At 42.0% G+C, this 27638-nt stretch overlaps 1 long non-coding RNA gene across 1 annotated transcript; it reads right to left on the reverse strand.

Annotated features, from left to right (window-relative positions):
* Positions 1 to 6965: 6965 nt before the first annotated feature.
* On the reverse strand, positions 6966 to 26812 carry LOC139183661 (uncharacterized). Its single transcript, XR_011567252.1, has 4 exons — positions 26214 to 26812; positions 25670 to 25731; positions 22329 to 22420; positions 6966 to 10221 (listed from the first exon to the last, which is right to left on the reverse strand). It is a non-coding gene; the product is annotated as an uncharacterized lncRNA (long non-coding RNA).
* Between the last annotated feature and the right edge of the window lie 826 nt (positions 26813 to 27638).

The following is a 27638-nucleotide window of genomic DNA, read 5'->3' on the forward strand; positions in this document are numbered from 1 at the left end:
TACTTTCTTCAATTTAAGTCTGAATTTGGCAATAAGGAGTTCATGGTCTGAGCCACAGTCAGCTCCTGGTCTTGTTTTTGCTGACTGTGTAGAGCTTCTCCATCTTTGGCTGCAAAGAATAGAATCAATCTGATTTCGGTGTTGACCATCTGGTGATGTCCATGTATAGAGTCTTCTCTTGTGTTATTGGAAGAGGGTGTTTGTTATGACCAGTGCATTTTCTTGGCAAAACTCTATTAGTCTTTGCCCTGCTTCATTCCGTATTCCAAGGCCAAATTTGCCTGTTACTCCAGGTGTTTCTTGACTTCCTACTTTTGCATTCCAGTCCCCTATAATGAAAAGGACATCTTTGTTGGGTGTTAGTTCTAAAAGGTCTTGTAGGTCTTCATAGAACTGTTCAACTTCAGCTTCTTCAGCATTACTGGTTGGGGCATAGACTTGGATTACTGTGATATTGAATGGTTTGCCTTGGAAACGAACAGAGATCATTCTGTCGTTTTTGAGATTGCATCCAAGTACTGCATTTCAGACTCTTTTGTTGACCATGATGGCTACTCCATTTCTTCTGAGGGATTCCTGCCCGCAGTAGTAGATATAATGGTCACCTGAGTTAAATTCACCCATTCCAGTCCATTTCAGTTCGCTGATTCCTAGAATGTCAACACTCACTCTTGCCATCTCTTGTTTGACCACTTCCAATTTGCCTTGATTCATGGACCTGACATTCCAGGTTCCTATGCAATATTGCTCTTTACAGCATCGGACCTTGCTTCTATCACCAGTCACATCCACAGCTGGGTATTCTTTGCTTTGGCTCCATCCCTTCATTCTTTCTGGAGTTATTTCTCCACTGATCTCCAATAGCATATTGGGCACCTACTGACCTGAGGACTTTCTCTTTCAGTATCCTATCATTTTGCCTTTTCATACTGTTCATGGGGTTCTCAAGGCAAGAATACTGAAGTGGTTTGCCATTCCCTTCTCCAGTGGACAACATTCTGTCAAATCTCTCCACCATGACCTGCCCATCCTGGGTTGCTCCACGGGCATGGCTTAGTTTCATTGAGTTAGACAAGGCTGTGGTCCTAGTGTGATTAGATTGACTAGTTTTCTGTGAGTATGATTTCAGTGTGTCTGCCCTCTGATGCCCTCTTGCAACACTTACCATCTTACTTGGGTTTCTCTTACCTTGGACGTGGGGTATCTCTTCACAGCTGCTCCAGCAAAGCGCAGCCATTGCTCCTTACCTTGGACAAGGGGTATCTCCTCACTGCTGCCCTTCCTGACCTTCAATGTGGGATAGCTCCTCTAGGCCCTCCTGCGCCCTCACAGCCACGGCTCCTTGGACATGCGGTTGGTCCTCCTGGCCACCGCCCCTGGCCTTGGTCGTGCAGTTGCTCCTCCCCACCGCCACCCTTGGCCTCGGGCTTAGTGGCGTGGGGTAGCTCCTCCCGCCCGTCACCCCTGGCCTCGGGCTTGGGGCATGGGGTATCTCCTCCCAGCCACTGCCCCTGACCTCGGATGCGGGGTAACTCCTCTCGTTGCGGCCCCTGGCCTCGGGCATGGGTTGCTCCTCCCAGCCACCGCCCCTGGCCTTGGGCGTGGGGGCATGGGGTAGCTCCTCCTGGCTGCCGCCCCTGACCTCGGACTGGGTATCTCCTCTCAGCCGCCCCCCCTGACTTTGGATGTGGGGTAGCTCCTCTCGGCCGTTCCTGTGCCATCGCAGTCTGGTACTCTCCGCCACTGCCCCTGACCTCAGACGTGGGGTAATTCCTCTTGGCCGCCGCCGTTAGGGCATGGGGTCCTTCCGGCTTCTGCCCCTGACCTCAGACGTGGGGTGGCTCCTCTCGCTTGGGCTATGGCGCGCCCATCGCAGCCGCCTGTGCTATAAGACCTATATATAGAAAACTATAAAACACTGGTGAAAGAAATCAAAGATTACACTAATAGATAGATAAATATACCATGTTCATGGATTGGAAGAATCAGTATAGTGAAAATGAGTATACTACCCAAAGCAATCTATAGATTCAATGTAATCCCTATCAAGCTACCAACGGTATTCTTCACAGAGCTAGAACAAATAATTTCACAATTTGTATGGAAATACAAAAAACCTCGAATAGCCAAAGCGATCTTGAGAAAGAAAAATGGAACTGGAGGAATCAACCTACCTGACTTCAGGCTCTACTACAAAGCCACAGTTATCAAGACAGTATGGTACTGGTACAAAGACAGAAATATAGATCAGTGGAACAAAATAGAAAGCCCAGAGATAAATCCACGCACATATGAACACCTTACCTTTGACAAAGGAGGCAAGAATATACAATGGATTAAAGACAATCTCTTTAACAAGTGGTGCCGGGAAAACTGGTCAACCACCTGTAAAATAATGAAACTAGAACACTTTCTAACACCATACACAAAAATAAACTCAAAATGGATTAAAGATCTCAACGTACGACCAGAAACTATAAAACTCCTAGAGGAGAACGTAGGCAAAACACTCTCCGACATATATCACAGCAGGATCCTCTATGACCCACCTCCCAGAATATTGGAAATAAAAACAAAAATAAACAAATGGGACCTAATTAAACTTAAAAGCTTCTGCACAACAAAGGAAACTATTAGCAAGGTGACAAGACAGCCTTCAGAATGGGAGAAAATAATAGCAAATGAAGCAACTGACAAACAACTAATCTCAAAAATATACAAGCAGCTCCTGCAGCTCAATTCCAGAAAAATAAATGACCCAATCAAAAAATGGGCCAAAGAACCAAATAGACATTTCTCCAAAGAAGACATACAGATAGCTAACAAACACATGAAAAGATGCTCAACATCACTCATTATCAGAGAAATGCAAATCAAAACCACTATGAGGTACCATTTCACACCAGTCAGAATGGCTGCGATCCAAAAGTCTACAAGCAATAAATGCTGGAGAGGGTGTGGAGAAAAGGGAACCCTCTTACACTGTTGGTGGGAATGCAAACTAGTACAGCCACTATGGAGAACAGTGTGGAATTCCTTAAAAAACTGGAAATAGAACTACCTTATGACCCAGCAATCCCATTGCTGGGCATACACACCGAGGAAACCAGAAGGGAAAGAGACACGTGTACCCCAATGTTCATCGCAGCACTGTTTATAATAGCCAGGACATGGAAGCAACCTAGATGTCCATCAGCAGATGAATGGATAAGAAAGCAGTGGTACATATACACAATGGAGTATTACTCAGCCATTAAAAAGAATACATTTGAATCAGTTCTAATGAGGTGGATGAAACTGAAGCCTATTATACAGAGTGAAGTAAGCCAGAAAGAAAAACACCAATACAGTATACTAACGAATATATATGGAATTTAGAAAGATGTGATGATAACCTTGTATGCAAGACAGCAGAGGAGACATTGATGTATAGAACAGTCTTTTGGACTCTGTGGGAGAGGGAGAGGGTGGGATGATTTGGGAGAATGGCATTGAAACACGTATAAATCATATATGAAACGAGTCGCCAGTCCAGGTTCGATGCCCGATGCTGGATGCTTGGGGCTGGTGCACTGGGACAACCCAGAGGGATGGTATGGGGAGGGAGGAGGGAGGAGGGTTTAGGATGGGGAACACGTGTATACCTGTGGCGGATTCATTTTGATGTATGGCAAAACCAATACAATATTGTAAAGTTAAAAAATAAAATAAAATATATTAATAAAAAAAATTTAAAAAAGAAAGGCAAAAAAGCAAAATGGCTGTCTGAGGAGGCCTTACAAATAGCTGTGAAAAGAAGAGAAGCAAAAAGCAAAGGAGAAAAGGAAAGATATATCCATTTGAATGCAGAGTTCCAAAGAATAGCAAGGAGAGAGAAGAAAGCCTTCCTCAGCGATCAGTGCAAAGAAATAGAGGAAAACAACAGAATGGGACAGACTGGAGATCTCTTCAAGAAAATTAGAGATACCAAGGGAACATTTCATGCAAGGATGGGCTCAATAAAGGATAGAAATGGTAAGGACCTAACAGAAGCAGAAAATATTAAGAAGAGGTGGCAAGAATACACAGAAGAACTGTACAAAAAAGATCTTCACAATCCAAATAATCACGAAGATGTGATCACTCACACTCACCTAGAGCCGGACATCCTGGAATGTGAAGTCAGGTGGGCCTTAGGAAGCATCACTACAAACAAAGCTAGTGGAGGTGATGGAATTCCAGTTGAACTATTTTAAACCCTAAAAGATGATGCTGTGAAAGTGCTGCACTCAATATGTCAGCAAATTTGGAAAATTCAGCAGTGGCCACAGGACTGGAAAAGGTCAGTTTTCATCCCAATCCCAAAGAAAGGCAATACCAAAGAATGCTCAAACTACCGCACAATTGCACTCATCTCACATGCTAGTAAAGTAATGCTCAAAATTCTCCAAGCCAGGCTTCAGCAATACGTGAACCATGAACTTCCAGATGTTCAAGCTGGTTTTAGAAGAGGCAGAGAAACCAGAGATCAAATTGCCAACATCCGCTGGATCATGGAAAAAGCAAGAGAGTTCCAGAAAAACATCTATTTCTGCTTTATTGACTATGCCAAAGCCTTTGACTGTGTGGATCACAATAAACTGTGGAAAATTCTGAAAGAGATGGGAATACCAGACCACCTGATCTGCCTCTTGAGAAACCTGTATACAGGCCAGGAAGCAACAGTTAGAAATGGACATGGAACAACAGACTGGTTCCAAATAGGAAAAGGAGTACATCAAGGCTGTATATTGTCACCCTGCTTATTTAACTTCTATGCAGAGTACATCATGAGAAACACTGGGCTGGAGGAAGCAGAAGCTGGAATCAAGATTGCCAGGAGAAATATCAATAACCTCAGATATGCAGATGACACCACCCTTATGACAGAAAATGAAGAAGAACTAAAGAGCCTCTTGATGAAAGTGAAAGAGAAGACTGAAAAAGTTGGCTTAAAGCTCAACATTCAAAAAACTAAGATCATGGCATCCGGTCCCATCATTTCATGGCAAATAGATGGGGGAACAGTGGAAACAGTGGCTAACTTTATTTTTCTGGGCTCCAAAATCACTGCGGATGGTGATTGCAGCCATGAAATTAAAAGACTCTTACTCCTTGGAAGGAAAGTTATGACCAACCTAGATAGCATATTCAAAAGCAGAGACATTACTTTGCCAACAAAGGTCTGTCTAGTCAAGGCTATGGTTTTTCCAGTAGTCATGTACGGATGTGAGAGTTGGACTATAGAATTGATGCCGGAGAATTGATGTTTTTGAACTGTGGTGCTGGAGAAGACTCTTGAGAGTCCCTAGGACTGCAAGGAGATCCAACCAGTCAATCCTAAAGGAGAGCAGTCCTGGGTGTTCATTGGAGGGACTGATGGTGAAGCTGAAACTCCAATACTTTGGCCACCTGATGCGGAGAGCTGACTCATTTGAAAAGACCCTCATGCTGGGAAAGATTGAGGACAGGAGGAAAAGGGGACGACTGAGGATAAGATGGCTGGATGGCATCACTGACACAATGGACATGGTTTGGGTGGACTCCGGGAGTTGGTGCTGGACAGGGAGACCTGGCGTGCTGCAGTTCATAGGGTTGCAGAGTCGGACACGACTGAGTGACTGAACTGAACTGAAATTAACCATGTTTAAGTGCATGGTTTAGTGGCATCAAATACATTCATAATATTATACAACCATCACCAGCGCCCATGTATGAAACTCTTCTCATCTTTCCAAACTGAAGCTCTATACCCATGAAACACTAACTCCCCAATCCTCTCACCCCCAGCCTCTGGTGGCCACCATTCTACTTCATGTCTCTATGATTTTGACTGCTGTAAGTGTTTTATGCAAGTGAATCATACAGTATGTCTTTTTGTGACTTCACCTCAAGGTTCATCCATGTTGTAACATGCGTCAGAATTACCTTCCTTTTAAAGGCTTGATCATTTTAATGCAACAGCTTAAAAAATCAAACTGAGAGGATCCATATTACTGATTCCTTTTTCTTTTGTTTCAGGCTCCAGCATGACTCAGCACCGACTAATCTTGTCTTTATTTACAACCTTGGTACTTTTATTCATCAGGTATATTTTTGTGTCCATTTTTACTTTCTTCACATTAACATATTATTCAACTTGATTAATGAATTTTTTGGCACCCACCCCCATACACTTTGTGCCTGAGGTAAAAGCCTTGTGCACCACACCCTACTCCCAGGCCTGGAACTCCCCTGCAAACACATGAACATAACGTCAAGTGGTGCTCCTACTGAACATGGCTTTTTATTCCGAGGCTTTCACTACCCTCCCAGGGCTGTTCTTCTTTGAGGGTAACTCCTAGAGATAGTAAACAACTCACCTCTCCAGCAAGTCTTTCCTATGCGAACCAACCAATCGAAGCCCATCCCAACCACTTCACTCAGGTCACTAGCTCCTGCCCTAACCACCTAGGGGCAGGTACCAGACCATAAGACACAGCCCTTCTTCCCAAGAGTCCACAGGAACTACTCACACTCTCCAATCCCAGGGGACTTCCCGGGTGGTCCCGTGGCTAAGGCTCCGAGCTCTCAATCCGGAGGGTGCAGGTTTGATCCCTGGTTGGGAACTGTGATCCCACATGCCTCGGGACAACTAAGCCCACACGAGACAATTAGAGAAAGCCCACACACAGCAACGAAGACCTATCAGAGCCAAAATCAAAAAAAAAAAAAAAAAACAAAGAAAACTAGCCAATCCTAAGCCTGCTTATCCTGCCTCACCTATACCATTGCCTGGAAACCACTATAAAGACTTTTGCCTAACATATTTAAAATGGAAAACCAACAAGGACCAACTATATAGCACCTGGAACGCTGTTCAGTGTTATGTGGCAGCCTGGATGGGATGGGAATTTGGGGGAGAATGGATACATATATGTGTATGGCTGAATCCTTTTGCTGTTCACCTGAAACTATCACAACATTGTTAATCAGCTAAACCCCAATATAAAATTAAAAAAAAAGAAAAGACTTTCCCTCCAAGTCCTGACTGGCCCCAATGTTTCACTATGCGGGCAAGGCATGGCATGCCCTGCCCCTGCTCAGGAAACTATGGGTAACAAATCACCTTTTCAGTGGCACTCACTTCCCGATCCTCATTATCCTTGAACAATAATAAAGGCTGCATTCTGAAACAGTGCTCACGGAAGGTGGCTGGGAGTAATGAAGGGTGCTGTTTTATTTAGGTGGTGTGCGAAGACATCTCTGAAGAAACCTCAAATGGTTTCTTTTGAGCAGAAACCGGAAGGCAGGGAAGAGGAATGTCTGGAGAAAGGAAAATACTCTACTTCCTGACTAGATAATTTGCTCATTTCAGAACCACCTCTCCTTTCTCTCATGATTTTCACAACACCGTTTGCTTTCATTTTTCTCTTGCTTTTGTGACCATGCTGTCAAAGGTCTCTGTGTCAGTCATGTTTTGGGCACTGATTCCTTGCCTCAGGCAGTTCCAAACACTTACCCAGCCTTCCTGCTGACTACCACACAGACACTAAAATGTATCCTTATGTCTAAAACGAAATGCATTATCTTTTCCTCAACTCCCCAAACATGAGAACCTTCAATACTTTTCTACCTGGATTATAAAAGTGTCACAACGGGTCTTTTCTCTCCAGTCCCTCCTGCAGCCAGTTTGTGCTCTAGAGCATTGCCAGAGACTCAACACAGACTTCCTGCCTAATAAAATCTCCATGGCTTCTCATGGTCTACAACATAAAGTCCAAAGTTCTGAGCCCCAACCTCTCATTCCAGCTTCATTTCCAGTGATACCTCCCACCATCTCAAGCCTCTGCCCCACCAGGTTAACAACTGGTCAAAAGCGCATTGACCTCTTTGACTCCATTCATCTCCAAGTCCAGTGCAGCCATGGACTCTGATAACAATTCCCCAAATATTCTAGAATATTCTGATTACAAAATAAAGACACATTTGTTCTAGAAAATTTAGAAAATAAGGAAAAACCTAATGAATAAAATTGAAATCACTGCCTATAATCCTACCACCCATTCTATTCATTTATAAGAATTAACTGAATATCTACTATGAGCAAAGAATAAGATAAAGCAGGATACTGAGGAAGCAGGGACTCTTAAAGATGTTTGAATGAAACAGGGAGAGAGGAGGAGAGGCTCTTCATATAAGGTCCCCTGTGTTTGAAATGTCCTTCATCCCTTTATCACTTGGCAAACTTCTCTTACCCTTAAAGACCAAGTCAAGCCTCTCTTCCATGATGCAGCTTTGCTGATTTTCCCCAGGTTGAGCTAATTACCACTTGATTTTTTTTTGTCACTGTACCTTGTATATTCATCTATCTTAGCCCCTATCACATACGATCAAAGGGTTCTGACTATGTGTATACCGGCTCCTCTTCTAGTCTATGGGCCTTCAAGGCTCATAACCATGGTGACCAATTCAGACCTGACACATGACAGGCCCTGAGAAAACAAATGCAACTGAGTTGTGTTTCCTAGGACTTCCCTCAAGTCAGAAAAACACAAGTGGTTTCAGTAACTGCAACTCCATTTGACAAAAGGTTTGTATATCCTTCGAACACTTCTCTTTATCCTAAAGCATCCCCCCAGGTCAGGTTTTAAATGCAATAACATATATAACTCATTTTAATGGGACGTGTTATACAATAGGCAAGTTCTACTAGATAACAAATCAAATGGGAAGGGCCGTTTGGTACATTTTGTACTCCTATCAAGTCTGCAAACATTATTTAGCCTGTCCTTCTTGCTAAACTCTCTGCCGGTTTCAAAGCATTTAAAATAATCAATTAGCTAATCCTTGCAACACCTCTCTGGGCTTAGCCAGTGCTCTCAGAACATTTTAGAGATATTGCTTAAAGAGGGTAGAAACAAAAAACGGCCATCCTGTAAAGCATGGGATTACCCAGTGATGCCTGGCTCCTGTGCAGAAAAGCAGCCTGTGCTTAGGGTTAACACATAAGCAAAAGACTCGCACTTCACCAGGGACCCCCATGTTTAGCACTTACCTCTGAAGAAAAATCATGTGAAAATTCCACAGACTTGAAGGAAGATTAGCAGAGCAGTCAGGACCCTCTGTGGGAAGCAAACCACCATTTAGATAAGCTGGAGTTCGTGGGGCACGAGGGAGGAAGCAGTCCACGTAATTTGAATCACAAAGATCAACAGCATAAGGTGAAGAGGAATGAAAAATGACTAATGTGTAATTGTTCACACCTTATCTGTGAGGAAATGAAGCAGTATAAGTTGAGGGGAAACCAAAATATTATATATAATGCTATTACATAAAATACTATTATATGTTATTATATATTATGGCATAATATATAGTACTGTATATTACTCTAATGTTACTGCATATAATTATATATAATAGTTGATATTTTTGAGGATTCATACATATTCTTATAACAATTCTGTGAAGTAGATAATATCATCCTCACTTTAAATTAGAGAAGACTGGGACTTCCCTGGTAGTTCAGTGGCTAAGCCTCCACTCTTCCAGTGCAGGGGGCCTGGGTTCAATCCCTGGTCAGGGAATTAGATCCCCCATGCCACAACTAAGACCCAGCACAGCCCAAATAAATTAAGTAAATACATTAGAGGAAACTAAGTCTTAGAGTGGTTAGATAATCTCTTCTCTGAGTTAACAAGTGATGGGGGATGTGTTCAAGCCTCGCTCTGTCTGATGCCGCCAGGAAGACAACCATTACACCACACTACCTGCCGGTAATATAAGCACTCATTGAATTATTCTATCCACCAGGGCTCCAGCATAAAAACAGATGACACATTCCAGCTTAATACCACAAGGAAACTTTCATAAGGGTCTTGTCCACAATGGGGCATGCAGGGGACAGTGAACTCCACGGGACAATGCAGAGTTGGTATCAGTGGTCCCTGTTAGCACCCGTAAGCCTGAAGGGGTAATGTGGCTTTGGAATTTGGAAACACAGAGGCTGTGTGGGGAGGGACATTTTAGAGAAAGTATAAGACAGTCAGAATAAACCCATTCAAAGAGACAGGAAGGGTGATGAACACACAGGACTCAGCCTCCTTTCCCCCTCATACCTGCCAAGGCTCCCATTGGCCGAGCCAACTTTGAGCTAGAGAGTAAGGTATGGTGATGAAGATATCCAACTCCCAGGGCACAGAACAAAGTGGAGAAGTGAACCTTAAAAAAAGAAACAGATGGGCCAAACATGAATTTAAATGAGGATCATGGTGTCATGAGATTTCTCCAGGGTCAGTACATGAAATGCAAAGGACGATATATTAGTCCTAAGGATGAGGTTAGGGATTAGAGGTAGATAAAGTTTGGCTTCAAACATAATAATAAAGCACATTTGGTAAGACTGTTAAAAATAATATTTTATCCTTAAATTTTTACCTTCTGATTGCTTAGTCACTTAGTTGTGTCCAACTCTTTTCGACTCCATGGACTGTAGCCTGTCAGGACCCTCTGTCCATGGGGATTCTCCAGGCAAGAATACTGAAGTGGGTAGCCATGCCCTCCTCCAGGGGATCTTCCTAGCCCAGGGATCGAACCCAGGTGTCCCACATTGCAGACGGATTCTTTACTGTCTGAACCAGGGAAGCCCCCTGGTTAATTAAGAATAATCAAAATATGACTGTAAGTGTGCTTGGTTTTTTCTCTGCTTGACCTGATGGCTCAATGAGAGAAAGAAAAGGCAAAGGGTTGAACTAAACTATCCAGGGAAAAAAACTGAGCTGAAAAAGCAGCAATTTCTGCCAATCCTCTCGCCCCATATTTCCTAGAGGATAGCAAGCTCATGAGCTAAACTGTTCCCTTTTGGAGATGAGCAAAGGCATGAGAACTGAAGATGAGAGAAAAACAACAGATAGAAACAGCCACAAATGAACAAAATAGGAGTCGTTTTACCAGAATATCAGCCAAGGGAGCTGTACGTTTGTTGAATTCAGCCAACAGGCACCGTATATTGAATAAATACTGATATCTATAAAATCTTCTTTCAAGTTTCCGTCTACTGAATTTGTCTGTGAGGACAAATAACTCCACCATTAAACACTAAACGGACATTGAAACAAAAGCCTATTATAAAATAATATTTGCTGCTGCTGCTAAGTTGCTTCAGTCGTGTCCGACTCTGTGCGACCCCATAGACGGCAGCCCATCAGGCTCCCCCGTCCCTGGGATTCTCCAGGCAAGAACACTGGAGTGGGTTGCCATTTCCTTCTCCAATGCAGGAAAGTGAAAAGTGAAAGTGAAGTCGCTCAGTCGTGTCCGACTCTTAGCGACCCCATGGACTGCAGCCTACCAGGCTCCTCCGTCCATGGGATTTTCCAGGCAAGAGTACTGGAGTGGGGTGCCATCATCTTCTCTGAAAATAATATTTAAAGTGAAATTAAACACAGACATCAACACCAGCCCATTATTCCTTCAAAGACAACACTGGATATTCAGAGGTAAAGGGTCTTTTGTTGCTGTTTTTTAGTCTCTAAGTCGTGTCAGACTCTTTGCGACCCCATGGACTGTAGTCTGCCAGGCTCCTTTATCCATGGGATTTCCCAGGCAAGAATACTGACATGGGTTGCCATGCCCCACTCCAGGGGATCTTCCCGACCCAGGAATCAAAACGTTGCTGCCTTGGAAAAAATTATACTACCTGCCTAGGGAGCAGAACTATATTTAAAGGCAAAGACGGGAAAGTGTGCTACACTCTACATGCTTATTTGATCAATGACTACATCAAAACTAAAGCCAGGCGGTTGATTACCATGGATTCCGCTCATGATGTACTTCCTGATCTAAAGGATGACTCACCTATGGTAGAGCTTCTGCACCATCACCATACATATCTGTTAGTCATGTCAGGAACAGAGCTGGCTGAATTATCAAACAGTGATGCCTGGAGTCCTCTGATTCATCGCCATAAGGAGAAAGACCCACACCCCACCCAAGCCTTATTCATGGACTTGCCTCACAGGGTGCTGCAGTCCGCAACTAAGGTGTGATTGCTGAGACAGACATCTCAGATTATCAGAGCTCCTGGAGAAAGAGTAGCTATTCTGGTCCAAATTCCTCACTTTACAGGTGAAAGGAAACAGAGGCCCAAAGGACGAAGGTGGAAGACACTCATTTCACACCAAGAGGAAACTTGTCATTTTTTTGCCCTGTTTTGGCAAAGCTTTAAATCATCCAAGTGAAAACATTTCATTTAGCACAATGGCAGTAGTAAATAAAGTAACTTAAATGATCACTCAAAAAAGTAATCACACTTTTTCATATACTTATGTATAAAGGAGGAACTGTCATCATGCATGAAGGGGGGCAGGAGCTGAGCTCAGCAGATAAAGGAACAGGATAAATGCCCACCAAACCAAACAAAAGAGGAAGAGATAGGGAATCTATCTGATAAAGAATTCCGAATAATGATAGTGAAATTGATCCAAAATCTTGAAATTAAAATGGAATCACAGATAAATAGCTTGGAGACAAGGATTGAGAAGATGCAAGAAAGGTTTAACAAGGACCTAGAAGAAATAAAAAAGAGTCAATATATAATGAATAATGCAATAAATGAAATTAAAACACTCTGGAGGCAACAAATAGTAGAATAACAGAGGCAGAAGATAGGATTAGTGAATTAGAAGATAGAATGGTAGAAATAAATGAATCAGAGAGAATAAAAGAAAAACGAATTAAAAGAAATGAGGACAATCTCAGAGACCTCCAGGACAATATTAAATGCTACAACATTCGAATCATAGGGGTTCCAGAAGAAGAAGACAAAAAGAAAGACCATGAGAAAATACTTGAGGAGATAATAGTTGAAAACTTCCCTAAACTGGGGAAGGAAATAATCACCCAAGTCCAAGAAACCCAGAGAATCCCAAACAGGATAAACCCAAGGCGAAACACCCCAAGACACATATTAATCAAATTAAGAAAGATCAAACACAAAGAACAAATATTAAAAGCAGCAAGGGAAAAACAACAAATAACACACAAGGGAATTCCCATAAGGATAACAGCTGATCTTTCAATAGAAACTCTTCAAGCCAGGACGGAATGGCAAGACATACTTAAAATGATGAAAGAAAATAACCTACAGCCCAGATTATTGTACCCAGCAAGGATTTCATTCAAGTATGAAGGAGAAATCAAAAGCTTCTCAGACAAGCAAAAGCTGAGAGAATTCTGCACCACCAAACCAGCTCTCCAACAAATACTAAAGGATATTCTCTAGACAGGAAACACAAAAATGGTGTATAAATTCGAACCCCAAACAATAAAGTAAATGGCAACGGGATCATACTTATCAGTAATTACCTTAAACATAAATGGGTTGAATGCCCCAACCAAAAGACAAAGACTGGCTGAATGGATACAAAAACAAGACCCCTACATATGTTGTCTACAGGAGACCCACCTCAAAACAGGGGACACATACAGACTGAAAGTGAAGGGCTGGAAAAAGATTTTCCATGCAAATAGGGACCAAAAGAAAGCAGGAGTAGCAATACTCATATCAGATAAAATAGACTTTAAAACAAAGGCTGTGAAAAGAGACAAAGAAGGTCACTACATAATGATCAAAGGATCAATCCAAGAAGAAGATATAACAATTATAAATATATATGCACCCAACACAGGAGCACCGCAGTATGTAAGACAAATGCTAACAAGTATGAAAGGAGAAATTAACAATAACACAATAATAGTGGGAGACTTTAATACCCCACTCACACCTATGGATAGATCAACTAAACAGAAAATTAACAAGGAAACACAAACTTTAAACGATACAATAGACCAGCTAGACCTAATTGATATCTATAGGACATTTCTTCCCGAAACAATGAACTTCACCTTTTTCTCAAGCGCACATGGAACCTTCTCCAGGATAGATCACATCCTGGGCCATAAAGCTAGCCTTGGTAAATTCAAAAAAATAGAAATCATTCCAAGCATCTTTTCTGACCACAATGCAGTAAGATTAGATCTCAATTACAGGAGAAAAACTATTAAAAATTCCAACATATGGAGGATGAACAATACCCTGCTGAATAACCAACAAATCACAGAAGAAATCAAAAAAGAAATCAAAATTTGCATAGAAACGAATGAAAATGAAAACACAACAACCCAAAACCTGTGGGACACAGTAAAAGCAGTCCTAAGGGGAAAGTTCATAGCAATACAGGCACACCTCAAGAAACAAGAAAAAAGTCAAATAAATAACCTAACTCTACACCTAAAGCAACTAGAAAAGGAAGAAATGAAGAACCCCAGGGTTAGTAGAAGGAAAGAAATCTTAAAAATTAGAGCAGAAATAAATGCAAAAGAAACAAAAGAGACCATAGCAAAAATCAACAAAGCCAAAAGCTGGTTCTTTGAAAGGATAAATAAAATTGATAAACCATTAGCCAGACTCATCAAGAAACAAAGGGAGAAAAATCAAATTAATAAAATTAGAAACGAAAATGGAGAGATCACAACAGACAACACAGAAATACAAAGGATCATAAGAGACTATTATCAACAATTATATGCCAATAAAATGGACAACGAGGAAGAAATGGACAAATTCTTAGAAAAGTACAACTTTCCAAAACTGGACCAGGAAGAAATAGAAAACCTTAACAGACCCATCACAAGCACGGAAATTGAAACTGTAATCAAAAATCTTCCAGCAAACAAAAGCCCAGGTCCAGACGGCTTCACAGCTGAATTCTACCAAAAATTTAGAGAAGAGCTAACACCTATCCTGCTCAAACTCTTCCAGAAAATTGCAGAGGAAGGTAAACTTCCAAACTCATTCTATGAGGCCACCATCACCCTAATACCAAAACCTGACAAAGATCCCACAAAAAAAGAAAACTACAGGCCAATATCACTGATGAACATAGATGCAAAAATCCTAAACAAAATTCTAGCAATCAGAATCCAACAACACATTAAAAAGATCATACACCATGACCAAGTGGGCTTTATCCCAGGGATGCAAGGATTCTTCAATATCCGCAAATCAATCAATGTAATACACCACATTAACAAATTGAAAAACAAAAACCATATGATTATCTCAATAGATGCAGAGAAAGCCTTTGACAAAATTCAACACCCATTTATGATAAAAACTCTCCAGAAAGCAGGAATAGAAGGAACATACCTCAATATAATAAAAGCTATATATGACAAACCCACAGCAAACATTATCCTCAATGGTGAAAAATTGAAAGCATTTCCTCTAAAGTCAGGAACAAGACAAGGGTGCCCACTTTCACCATTACTATTCAACATAGTTTTGGAAGTTTTGGCCACAGCAATCAGAGCAGAAAAAGAAATAAAAGGAATCCAAATTGGAAAAGAAGAAGTAAAACTCTCACTATTTGCAGATGACATGATCCTCTACATAGAAAACCCTAAAGACTCCACCAGAAAATTACTAGAACTAATCAATGATTATAGTAAAGTTGCAGGATATAAAATCAACACACAGAAATCCCTTGCATTCCTATACACTAATAATGAGAAAACAGAAAGAGAAATTAAGGAAACAATTCCATTCACCATTGCAACGAAAAGAATAAAATACTTAGGAATATATCTACCTAAAGAAACTAAAGACCTATATATAGAAAACTGTAAAACACTGGTGAAAGAAATCAAAGAGGACACTAATAGATGGAGAAATATACCATGTTCATGGATTGGAAGAATCAATATAGTGAAAATGAGTATACTACCCAAAGCAATTTACAGATTCAATGCAATCCCTATCAAGCTACCAACAGTATTCTTCACAGAACTAGAACAAATAATTTCACAATTTGTATGGAAATACAAAAAACCTCGAATAGCCAAAGTGATCTTGAGAAAGAAAAATGGAACTGGAGGAATCAACCTACCTGACTTCAGGCTCTACTACAAAGCCACAGTCATCAAGACAGTATGGTACTGGCACAAAGACAGAAATATAGATCAATGGAACAAAATAGAAAGCCCAGAGATAAATCCACACACATATGGACACCTTATCTTTGACAAAGGAGGCAAGAATATACAATGGATTAAAGACAATCTCTTTAACAAGTGGTGATGGGAAATCTGGTCAACCACTTGTAAAAGAATGAAACTAGAACACTTTCTAACACCATATACAAAAATAAACTCAAAATGGATTAAAGATCTCAACGTAAGACCAGAAACTATAAAACTCCTAGAGGAGAACATAAGCAAAACACTCTCTGACATACATCACAGCAGGATCCTCTATGACCCACCTCCCAGAATATTGGAAATAAAAGCAAAAATAAACAAATGGGACCTAATTAAACTTAAAAGCTTCTGCACATCAAAGGAAACTATTAGCAAGGTGAAAAGACAGCCTTCAGAATGGGAGAAAATAATAGCAAATGAAGCAACTGACAAACAACTAATCTCAAAAATATACAAGCAACTCCTACAGCTCAATTCTAGAAAAATAAATGACCCAATCAAAAAATGGGCCAAAGATCTAAATAGACATTTCTCCAAAGAAGACATACAGATGGCTAACAAACACATGAAAAGATGCTCAACATCACTCATTATCAGAGAAATGCAAATCAAAACCACTATGAGATACCATTTCACACCAGTCAGAATGGCTGCGATCCAAAAGTCTACAAATAATAAATGCTGGAGAGGGTGTGGAGAAAAGGGAACCCTCTTACACTGTTGGTGGGAATGCAAACTAGTACAGCCACTATGGAGAACAGTGTGGAGATTCCTTAAAAACCTGGAAATAGAACTGCCTTGTGATCCAGCAATCCCACTGCTGGGCATACACACTGAGGAAACCAGAAGGGAAAGAGACACGTGTACCCCAATGTTCATCGCCTGTTTATAATAGCCAGGACATGGAAACAACCTAGATGTCCATCAGCAGATGAATGGATAAGAAAGCAGTGGTACATATACACAATGGAGTATTACTCAGCCATTAAAAAGAATACATTTGAATCAGTCCTAATGAGGTGGATGAAACTGGAGCCTATTATACAGAGTGAAGTAAGCCAGAAGGACAAACACCAATACAGTGTACTAACGCATATACATGGAATTTAGAAAGATGGTAACGATAACCCTGTATACGAGACAGCAAAAGAGACACTGATGTATAGAACAGGCTTATGGACTCTGTGGGAGAGGGAGAGGGTGGGAAGATTTGAGAGAATGGCATTGAAACATGTGAAATGTCGTGTAGGAAACGAGATGCCAGTCCAGGTTCAATGCACGATGCTGGATGCTTGGGGCTGGTGCACTGGGACGACCCAGAGGGATGGTATGGGGAGGGAGGAGGGAGGAGGGTTCAGGATGAGGAACACATGTATAATTTTTTTTAATTAAAATTGAAAAAAATAAAAAAATAAAAATTAGAAGAAAAAAATTTTAAAAAAAATTTAAAAATTTAAAAAAAAAAAGAAAGGGGAATAAGCATATGGCCAAAGGCAAATCTGAATGAATATATTATAGAAAGGAACAGATGGACAGCAGCTGAGTGCAAGGGCTTACATAGGTCCATCACAAATAAATGTCCACAACTTAACTTTAAAATCTTCAGTGTAGACAATGGGACCCAAGAAACTGTTAGCCAGTTTCAGCTTTACTCAAGGGGCAGCCGTTGTCCTAATAAGGACCCCACGATCAGGGGGTGGAAGACCACACACCAGAGGGACTGCAGCTACTTGAACTCCAGATGTTCATTTCTTGGTCCTTATCTGTGCTTTTCTCATGAGTATAAAGAATTTCAGAAATGGAATTCCTTTTGTGAAATCAGCAGGATCTTAGCACCATGGTTGTAGAAACAGGCTCTCGCTGGTGAAGAGTAAGTCCCCCACATGCAAACAACTTCCAATTGCATTCATAAGTCCAATTTGTTCAGAGATCCAACAAAGTTAGCCTGCTGCTGCTGCTGCTAAGTCACTTCAGTCGTGACAGACTCTGTGCGACCCCATAGACGGCAGCCCACCAGGCTGCCCCGTCCCTGGGATTCTCCATGCAAGAACACTGGAGTGGGTTGCCATTTCCTTCTCCAATGCAGGAAAGTGAAAAGTGAAAGTGAAGTCGCTCAGTTGTGTCCGACTCTTAGCGACCCCATGGGCTGCAACCCACCAGGCTCCTCCGTCCATGGGATTTTCCAGGCAAGAGTACTGGAGTGGGTTGCCATTGCCTTCTCCGAAAGTTAGCCTAGGTGCCCAATTAACAGGATCATTCTTGCTTAGCACTTCCAAGCAGTGCCAGTTACATCGATGCTGCTTTTACACTTGCTTCTAGACATCCTGGGCTTGCAATAAAGATATTGAACCAGCGTACTCTATACAAGTCCCATGCAGTGAAGTGCACAAAAGCACAACCACCTGTAGAGGATGCAGGCACATGACAATGTACACCAGACACGTGAACTCACGTGACTAGACACACAAACGAACATTCACATCTTGGAAAGTTTGCAACTTGAAGGTTCACATGTTGGGGACTTACTGTATTCAAGATAATATGAAAGTGAAAGTGAAGTCGCTCAGTCGTGTCTGACTCTTTGGGACCCCATGGACTGTGGCCTACCAGGCTCCTCCGTCTATGGGATTTTCCTGGCAAGAGTACTAGAGTGGGTTGCCATAATGTGGGTTAGTTACAATATCTATCAGGACTTCCCTGGTGGTCCAGTGGTTAAGATTTCACCTCCCAGTGGAGAGGGTGTGGGTTCCAGCCCTGGTCAAGCAGCTAAGATCCTACAAGTCTCGGGCCCAAATAAAAAAGAAGCAGTTTATTATAATAGATTTGATAAAATACTTTTAAAAACGGCCTACATCAAAAAATCTTTTAAAAATAAACATTTTATAAATATGTATTCATAAATATCAATCAATAAGTAAATATCTGTCACATAAATATTTATAAATAAATAAAATATCTGTCACATTTCCCAGCCTTGATGAACAGAGTAAAGAATGGACTGAGGCCTGCATCCTGGATACTTAAAAGGGAGCTTTTCAATTACATGCTCCTGAGTAAACAGAAATGGAGATGGCCACTGAGGTGAGGAATAGACACTGACACTTCAGGACAGAGATGATGTGATGCTTTACTTCTGAAAGTAGAAGTTTTTACTTTTGTAATCATTAATTTTTAAGATCTTGAAAGCATTTCTTTCAAACATAGACTGTACAGACGAACAACTGGTTACCCTAAAGCCTACATTGTACTAAAAAATACATAAATAAGGAGATCATATGCTTATCTAGGGCTTCCCAGGTGGCTGCTGCTGCTGCTGCTGCTGCTAAGTCGCTTCAGTCGTGTCCAACTCTGTGCGACCCCATAGACGGCAGCCCACCAGGCTCCCCCGTCCCTGGGATTCTCCAGGCAAGAACACTGGAGTGGGTTGCCATTTCCTTCTCCAGTGCATGAAAGTGACAAATGAAAGTGAAGTCGTGTCCGACCCTCAGTGACCCCATGGCGTGCAGCCTTCCAGGCTGCTCTGCCCATGGGATTTTCCAGGCAAGAGTACTGGAGTGGGGTGCCATTAAAGAACCCACTTGCCAAAGCAGGAGACCTAAGAGACTCAGGCTCGATCCCTGGGTTGGGAAGATCCCCTGAAGGAGGACATGGCAACCCACTCCAGTATTCTTGCCTGGAGAATCCCATGGACAGAGGAGCCTGGAGGGCTATAGTCCATGGGGTCACAAAGAGTTGGACACAACTGAAGCAACTTAGCATGCACACATGATTATCTACTCCTACCTTCTACCTCACACAAAAATACACTATTCAAGCACAAACACTAGATCTCCCAATTTATGCTATGACTTTCACCAATGCATTTCACTGGATAATTTAACTTAAAATTTTACTGTCCAATTTTCATGTAGTAACACATTATAGCAATCTATTGATAAATACCTACCCTGCAGTGCTTCTAGATTAAATTTTTAAAACAAACCTCTCAAGACTTAACCATTTCCTTTTAAATAATGTTCAGGTTTTTGCAAAACCCCACTTTTAAGCATCTCCAACATGTGGGGTTCTGTCTCACACCTTACCCCGAATATCTTCACAAATTATTCTAGGATCAAATTACACGTCCACTTTTCATAGGATATGTTCATTTTTCATAAGATCCCCTGCTGACTGCTTTTCCAAACTCTATACTGAACAACGACGAAGACGACATTACAAACTGACAGACAATAACACTGGCAACCGCTGGGGCTCCTGCAATATTAAATACTGAAGATGAAGCAGCCAGTTGCACAGACGCAACTGAGGTTTCTTTGCATAATCCTTTAATGAAATGAGACTGCTGAATTAGAAGAAGTTGGGCACCTCTGACCCAGATTCTCAAGTAAGGGTAGTTGCCCTCGATGTCTGTCAAGATTGTGCATTAGAGTGTATTCTTAATCAGCGAGCAATCAAAACAAATATTTCACTCCGCTTCATAAATCTATGCTGTGTGATTGCATCTGACACATCTTGGAGCACACAATCCCTTACAGTTCACTTCCTCCTGTTTCTACATGGAAGCTGCATTGACTTAAACAGGCCTCTCTCCTCTCTGCCCAGGACTAGAGAGACACGTAGGGGATTCAGAGGAACTGGTGAAGCAAGAATTCCTAAACTGTCACTGGAATAGGAATTATGATAATCCCTGCCTCACTAGAACCCAACTGCCAGAGCTAGTAGTGATGTCCCAAACGAGGCCCAGGAAGAAACTGACGTGGGGCTCTTTCAACAGGAAAAAAGAGCATCCGCATGTTGTTGTTTATTTCAACACTATTTGTGGGAACAAAATCAAAAGAGGAAAACAGGAAACCACCTAGACCTCCATCAACAGGGAAATGCTTGAATAAATTACAGTCCATTCATTCACAGACTATTATGCAACCACAGAAGTGATATAACTTGGAGGTTCAAAGCATGGAGCGTGAAGTCAGGCTGCCTGGGTTTCTCACTCCACCATGTCCTAATCTATGTGAGTGACATTCACAAATGACTCAATGTTTCAAGGCTTCTATTTTCTCAAATGGCATAGGTTGATGATAACAGTACCTGCCTCACAGGGTTCACAAAAGGGATTTAATGAAGTATTAACAAGAGTGATTTGGACACTGGGGCTTCCCTGGTGGCTCAGACAGTAAAGAATCCACTTGCAATGCAGGAGACCTGGGTTCAGTCCCTGGGTTGGGAAGATCCCCTAGAGGAGGGCACGACAACCCACTCCAGTATTCTTGCCTGGAGAATCCCCATGGACAGAGCAGCCTGGCGGGCTACAGTCCATGGGGTCACAGAGTCAGACAGGACTGAAGTGACTTAAAATTCACGCCTTGGCAGAGTAATGCTCACGGGAGGATAATCCTTAAAAATGACCCTATTTATCTAAATATATTTTCCTAGGGACTTCCTGATGGTCCAGTGGCTAGGACTCCATGCTCCCAATGCAGGGGGCCCAGGTTCAATCCCTAGTCAGGGAACTGGGTCCCACATGCTGCAACTAGAGTTCACCTGCCATAACTGAAGATCCTGCGTGCCACAACTAAGACCCGACCCAGCCAAATAAATAAACAAATAGATGGATGTTGAAAACAAACATATATGTATTTGCCTAGAACATCTGTACAAGGATACACACCATTGGAAGGAGAGAGAGGAAGAAAGAATAATTTTTTTCTTTATATATGTTCATGTTGCTTAATTTATAATAATAAGCAGGAATTATGTAATTTGTTAAATCCAATAAAGTACCAAAAGTGTGCAGTAATATTGAAGCATGTGTTTGGATACATAAAGTCAGGAGACATCTAGCCTTGGGTAGAAACATGGAAACCAACACTGGGGTGGAGGAGAGGGCATGGCAGTGCGGCAGCCCAGACCTGACTTCTTAACTATTTATCTGTATAAGCTGGACCACAGACCCCTGGAGGACACTGGACTGTTGGTCATTAGCTGTGTCGGTGCCCACAGATGTTACATTAATGGATGGCTCCATCCCAAACAGCATCGATTTTACATGCGTCAGTGAAGACAGACTAAGTGAGACTTCAAAACAGACTGTAGAGACTTCAAAACAAAGGTTTCTTTCTCATTCACATGACATCTCCAGCATCGAGCAGTCACAGCTCCGTGCCAGGCTTCACGGGAAGTCCAAGCTGATAGAGCCCAGCCTTCACACAGAGCCCTACTGAGCTTTGGCAGAAGAAGAAAAAGAATGAAGAGCTACATGTTGGCTCTTAAAGCTTTGCCTAGAAATGACTCACCTTTTCTCTTCTGCTCACATTTTGTTTTCCAGAGAAAATCAATCACATGGGAGTGTATGAGTTCAAGGGGATGGAGACGAAGACGCATCATCCTGTATCGGGGGGACATCAATGTGCGTGAAAGGTTCTGTAGACAACTGCTTGTGTTTCTTCCTTATTCTGCGTTAGTCATACACCTCCCCTCTCTTCTTAAGAAGAGGTTGACAGTCCCTTCTCTGAACCCCTTGAGACTAAATGCATTTTAGGATCTGAATTTTTCATATGTTATGGTGTAACCATACTTTAGGTAATACACTAAACAGGATCTTGGCAGCAACTTGTATTAATACTTCTGCAGCAAAACACATAAATATCCACATTAAATGGGATAAATAAAGACTAGAAACAGTCACATTTCAGGGTAGACCTTGTATTTCTAATAAAATAAGTCTGCACTAAACTTATGGGGGAAAAAATAGGATTTTCAAAGCTTTTTGGAATTCATAATTGCAGGTAATGGTAGTGAACAAGTACAAACAAGAATTTTTTTAAAAAGTATTACCTAAAAAATTGTTGCTGTTCAGTCGCTAGGTGGTGTCTAACTCTTTGTGACTCCATGGACTGCAGCACACCAGGATTCCCTATCCTTCACCATCTCCTGGAGCTTGCTCAAACTTATGTCCATCAAGTCGGTGGTGCCATCCAACCATCTCTTCCTCTGTTGCCTCTTTCTCCTCCTACCCTCAATCTTTCCCAGCATCAGGGTCTTTTCCAATGAGTCACCTCTTCACATCAGGTGGCCAAAGTATTGGAGATTCCAATGAATATCCAGGGTTGATTTCCTTTAGGACTGACTATTTTGATCGCCTTGGTGTCCCAGGAACTCTCAGGAGTCTTCCCCAGCATTACAATTTGAAAGCATCAATTCTTCAGTGCTCTGCCTTCTTTATTGTCCAGCTCTCACATCTGTACATGAGTACTGGAAAAACTATAGCTGTGACTGTACACACCTTTGATGGCAAAGTGATGTCTCTGCTTTTTAATACACTGTCTAGGTTTGAAATAGCTTTCCTTCCAAGGAGCTTTAGAATAAATCTGCTTTAATGTCTTTTCCTCCCACAGAAAAGAAACACAAATCATACTTCTTGAGGAATTTAAAGAAAAACTATATACTTTGGCAGTTCCATGAGGCCTCCATCCTACTTCCTATCAGAGACATCCCAAATCTAAAGTAGCCAAAGAATGAAAATCAAACCCCTTGAATATGCTTCAGAGTTCTCTTTACTTTGACTTATGTTTATATCAAAGATATGACTTTATTTGAATTAATTCCAGGCAGGTAAAGCTCTAATATTTATTCACAAATTTTGACCTCATAAGTAACAGTATGCTAGGGAAATCATCTTGAAAAAATATTAAGAGAAGAAACCAAAAACAAAACTGAGGAAAAGGCGAATACCTCACACCAGCCCTCGTCTTCAGGCAATCCACAATAAAGGAGATTAGCTGGCCTGCTCATAGCTCCAGAAAGAACATATAACAGGCACTATTCCAGGAGCTGGTGTGTGGAAAGGAGCAAAATTTATCATCAAAAGATCTAAGTCTGATTTTCAACTCTGACACTTACTTGCTGAATGAGACTTAGCAACATTCAGAGCATCAATTTCTTATATAGAAGACACGTTTAGTGACCCATCTTACCTATCCATCTACATCACAAGACTGCCAAGAGACTCAAAGAAGGAAACATGGGAAACGGAACCGCTACCATGCTGCTGGCCCCGTAGAGCTGTCCTAAGGTCAGATATGAGAATCCCTCTTCCAGCCGTCTTTCCTCCTCATGAACACACAGCAGAGACCAACTGAGAGTTCACTGGCCTCTTCCCATCTCAAAGTGTAGTCTGTTCTTTCAAAAATCTACATAAATGCCGCAGAGCAGCTGGGCCCGTGTGCCGCAACTACTGAAGCCCAGGCACCTAGGGCCCGTGCGCCACAATAAGAGAAGCCACTGCAGTGAGAAGCCCACGCACTGCAACGAAGAGTAGCCCCCGCTCATCACAACTAGAGAAAACCGCACGCAGCAAGGAAGATCCAGAGCAACAGATAATAAATTTTGAAATAAAAAAGAGTCAACCTGATTTTTAAAAAATCATGGCGTGGCATGGAAACATATACACTACCATATGTAAAATAGATAGCAAGTGGGAAGTTGCTGTATGACTCAGACTAGGGCTCAATAACAATCTAGAGGGGTAGGAAGAGGTGGGAGGGGGAAGGGAGGTCCAAGAGGCAGGGGACATATGTATACCTATGGCTGATTCATGTTGATGCATGGCAGAAACCAACACAATATTGTAAACTAATTATCCTCCAATTAAAAATAAATACATTTTTTTAAAAATCTATGTCAAAATATGTGCTTTTATCTAGAGTCTGGCTTCGTCTCAACTGTCCACATGCTTTATCTAGTTCCTTCTATTTAGGAAAAATAGAACAGTCTATGCAAAGTCTTCATCGTGATATCAGCCTCGGGAAGTCATTTGACAAGCTGAAGTGACTACTAAGAAGGCAAGCCAAATCAGAGTTTAAAATACGTAAGACAAAATGGCACTACCCTAGTTCAGCCCGGGCTTTCATTCAGATAAGACAAATATTCCAATCTGAGGAAACATAGAGGCAAGTAGTTGATTTAGTTAAGGCAGTAAGATCATAAGTGATTTTTCTTATTATTTTACAACAAACAACACTTGAGAAAAAAAATGTGTCTTTACTGACTTCATTCTGGTTCCATAACATGTATCAAGAATTTTTGTGGAAGCAAGGGTGGCCAAGGATAAAAAAAGTGTTTCAGGGTCAGAAGTATTTTTCTTTCATGTGGACCATTTTTAAAGCCTTTATTGAATTTGTTACAATATTGCTTCTGTTTAACATCTTGGCTTTTGGGCACAGAGAATGTGGGATCCTAGCTCCCCAAACAGGGATTGAGCCTGCACTCCTTCATTGGAAAGCAAAGTCTTAACCACTAGACCACCAGGAAAGTCCCTGCAGTCAGGAGTATTAATTATAATGGCCTCTTGTAAATTTTAGATTCCAGAACTGTTCAGTTTAAGCTCCTGATTTGGAGAATCTGTTTGTCCGTCTTCTGTGCACAATTCAGTATCTTAGAAAATCAGTATCCTAGATCAGCAAAGCAATATTACCTGTTATTCCTAAAAGAGCTAAAAAAAAATATGGGGAAAATTTCTTGATAACAGCAGGGACACCAGAAATTACTATGAACAGGAGAAAGAGAATCACAACTTTCATGTTCGTCATTCAAATAAATTTCTTTCCAAGTTCCCACTCCTACAATTTATACTTACTTTTTAAAAGTAGAAGTCTTTACACAGCTTCATTCAACATGTGGCTGGCATTTATTGAGCAACTGTAACAGGAAATAGAGAGCAAATCAACATAATGCCCGCCCATATATAGCTTAAGTCAAGGTTTAGATAAGTTCTAGGTTCCGGTGGAAACTGGACCCAGCGAGCCAGGAAGAGTCAGTACTAGAGGCCTGCTTTGTCAGGTGGGGATCTGATAGATACTAGAGGTACAAGATGCACGTCAAGAGAATGAGGCTGCAAGAATCAGTCTTATAATCAGCGGTGCATCCCAGGGAATTCAGTTAAGGCTGGGAGGCACTGGAAGGTGCCACAGCTCTGGACAGATGAGGTCCTGAATCTGGAGGGTTAGAGATAAAAGCAAGAACCCAGAACCAATAGGAAAGACCATCAGATCCCCTGATTAGAGGCCTTTTACTCTCTGCCTTCCTTTATCCTCCCATCCAGCTAAGTTCGGGCATCCCTGCTGAGGCCACAAAAGTGTGTTACAAGCATGACAATCCTGAGTCTGCAGGAAGGTTCTAACCAGACCGGTGCAGGGGCAGAGCTGCTGGGCTCATTGAGGTCAGCATGGCAACATGTTCAAGTCCTCAAGGGCACCACCAACGTGTTACTTGGTAGTCAGATAGGAACACCCAGAGTCCAAACAAGCAGTCCAACAATGATGAATCTAGAGGGGAGGGGTACAAGAGATAAACAACCACTTTCAGAATCAGCAGTAAATCTTCACATACGCCCGGAAGCTCAAAGCTCGGGTAACCTGAAGACTTCTTGGAACAAATCCAGTATGTTTTTCCAAGACATCATGTGAGTGTATCACAGACAGTTATGCATCTATCAAATCGGTGGGGGTGGTGGTGCATCTTCAATGGCATACTGTATTAAGAATTATATTGATGTAGACAGAAAAATGGAGAAAGCAATGGCACCCCACTCCAGTACTCTTGCCTGGAAAATCCCATGGACAGAGGAGCCTGGTAGGCTGCAGTCCATGGGGTTGCTAGGAGTCGGACACGATTGAGCGACTTCACTTTCACTTTTCACTTTCATGCATTGGAGAAGGAAATGGCAACCCAATCCAATGTTCTTGCCTGGAGAATCCCAGGGATGGGGGAGCCTGGTGGGCTGCCGTCTCTGGGGTCACAGAGTCAGACACGACTGAAACGACTTAGCAGCAGCAGCAGACAGAAAATGGGGCTTCCCACGTGACACTAGTGGTAAAGAACCACCTGCCAATGCAGGAGACATAGAGACATGGGTTTGATCCCTGGGTGGGGAAGAACCCCTAGAGGAGGGCACGGCAAACCAACCACTCCAGTATTCTTGCCTGGAGAATCCCCATGGACAGAGGAGCCTGGCGGGCTGTAGTCCAAGGTTGCAAAGAGTCAGACATGACTGAAGCAATTAGCGCACACGCGCGCACACACACACACACTCACACACACACACACACACACACACACTCACACACACACACACACACACTCACACACACAGACGGAAAGATATAGGGATGTCCTAAGTTATCAGGAGAGTGGCTCAAACCAGGAAAATATGTTTAAATATTTCTGCAATACCATCAAATGGTCTGAATGACATGAAGGGGTATCATAATATGAATTTGTATTCCATGCACCAAAATATGGCAGAACAGCCACCGGTGCATTTGGGCCCAAAGCTTTCCTACTGATCTGCGTCCCTGCAGTGGCAGAAGAGCTGGCTAGATGAAGGCTCAGGAACTGTACAGAGCCGCAGATAAATTTGGCTGTGGTCTGGATGCAGTTCACAGCCTACAAAACAGACTGCTTCCCTGTGCAATTTTGTTCAAGGTCGGGATTACACTCTAAAAAAAACTTCCCAAGTGTGAGTCAGGCAGACAAATACAATTGCAATTAAGAGCCTCTGCCAGGGGCCCCTCCAGGGTCATGGACACTGTTCAAGCCACTGCTTT

This window comes from Bos indicus, chromosome 6, assembly GCF_029378745.1.
Source record: "Bos indicus isolate NIAB-ARS_2022 breed Sahiwal x Tharparkar chromosome 6, NIAB-ARS_B.indTharparkar_mat_pri_1.0, whole genome shotgun sequence".
Classification (NCBI taxonomy): Eukaryota; Metazoa; Chordata; class Mammalia; order Artiodactyla; family Bovidae; genus Bos; species Bos indicus.